This window comes from Myotis davidii, unplaced genomic scaffold (genome assembly GCF_000327345.1).
Source record: "Myotis davidii unplaced genomic scaffold, ASM32734v1 scaffold350, whole genome shotgun sequence".
Taxonomy (NCBI): domain Eukaryota; kingdom Metazoa; phylum Chordata; class Mammalia; order Chiroptera; family Vespertilionidae; genus Myotis; species Myotis davidii.
In genome coordinates this window covers 667,864-669,709 of record NW_006284938.1, presented here as the reverse complement: position 1 = coordinate 669,709, position 1,846 = coordinate 667,864, and the positions used below count along the sequence as shown (strand labels likewise).

General features: G+C 43.6%; 1 protein-coding gene across 1 annotated transcript in view; it reads right to left on the bottom strand.

The window, feature by feature from the left end:
• Positions 1-1,846, bottom strand: part of AFF2 (AF4/FMR2 family member 2) — a 180,040-nt gene that overhangs the window by 116,653 nt on the left and 61,541 nt on the right. The gene's annotated exons all lie outside the window — the stretch shown is intronic.

Here is a 1,846-nt window from a genome sequence, read left to right as displayed (position 1 = left end):
AAGGTCCCAATTATAAGATAAGATAAATTAACTATAATATCTACATGGTACTATGTTATTTTGCCTGAAAAGAAAATGATTTTGATAGTCCTTCAATTAGTTAAACATCGAATTACTATATGACTCAACCATTTCAATTCTAGGTGGAAGAATTGAAAAAAAATGAAAGATTAAATTCAAAAGAACTGGAACATATATTGCAATGAAACTTAGACACAAATGCTCATAGAAACCCTATTTTTAATAGCTAAAAGGTGGAAACAACTAAAATGTCCCTAAAGTGATCAATGGATAAATAAAAGGTAGTAGATCCATAAAACAGAATATTATTTAGCCACAAAAAGAAATGTGGTATCGATACATGTTACAACATGGATGAACCTAGAAAACATTATAGTAAGTAAAAGAAGCCAGTTATAAAATGTCACTCAAGCTTTTGCCAAATGTCTTTTGCCTGAAGGTTCATGAAAGCTGCAAGATTCTGAGTACTGATTCTCAGCTGTGTTCTGAAGTGGCACACCTGGGAAAGGTGAATGGAGTAATCACAGTTATATTTTAATTAATTAATGAGCATAGGCTCTAAACCTCACACTGAAGTTACTAAAGTTACAGCTCACTCAATACTTAGCCCAAGAAAGGGAAAGAAAATCTCAATTGCTTACTAACCAACCAATATTGCGTATGCCAAAGAGGAAACAGGGAGAAGATGAAAGCAGTTTTCAAGAGCTCAGCATCTCTTTACTTTAATTCTATATATATAAAGAGCCAGAGTCCGTAAAGATGGAAGGCTTGACGAAACACCAGAAGTCAGTGCTGGGTTGCCGTGGTGACCCAGCACTGACTGCAGCCAATGCTGATGCAAAGGCCCAGAGAGAGGCCCAGTAAAAGAGGCAGGATCTGATCTGCAGCCTCTGTGGCAGCTGTTGATCAGTTGTTGCCTCTCTCTTTCTTTCCGGGCTTTGCCAGTCGCCACACCTCTGTTTCTCTCCAGGCCTTTGAGTTTGCCCAGCCATTGCCTCTCTCTTTCTCTCGGGCTTCACCAGCAGCCACAGCTCTGTTTCTCTCTGGGCCTCCATGGGGCTACTGATCAACCCCAACTCTTTGATCAGGCCCAGAGATAGGCCCAGAGATGCTGACTGGCATAGAAACTGACCAATCAGAACCTAATCTGGGTGAAGTTCCAGGAGCCAATGTCTACCTAGGAGTCAGAGCTTTTGATGCTGACTGGAATAGAAACTGACCAATCAGAACCTAATCTGGCTGAACTGCAAAGGCAGAACCCAAGGTGGAGCCTGAGGGGGGCGGTTCTGATCTGCAGCCTCTGTGGCAGCTGTTGACCAGCTGCTGCCTCTCTCTTTATCTCTGGGTTTCCCCAGCAGCCAGGCCTCTGTTTTTCTTGGGCCTCCACCAGGGGCTGCTAATCAGCCCCGCCTCTTTGATCAGGCCCAGAGATAGGCCCAGAGATGCTGACTGGCATAGAAACTGACCAATCAGAACCTAATCTGGGTGAAGTTCCAGGAGCCAATGTCTATCTAGGAGTCAGAGCTTTTGATGCTGACTGGAATAGAAACTGACCAATCAGAACCCAATCTGGCTGAACTGCAAAGGCAGAACCTAAGGTGGGGGCTGAGGAGGGGTTTTAAGGGCAACAGCTATTTGGTGTAAGGAGTAAGAAAGCGGTTCAATTTTTCAATGACTGGTTTGGCTGTATAACTGCATATGGCTGCATATGACTGGCTATCAGTGCATATGGCTGGCTATCAGTCCAGAGATAGGTATTGTGTGTTTTTGTCCTCCAAGAGCAGTGATGGCGAACCTTTTGAGCTCGGCGTGTCAGCATTTGTAA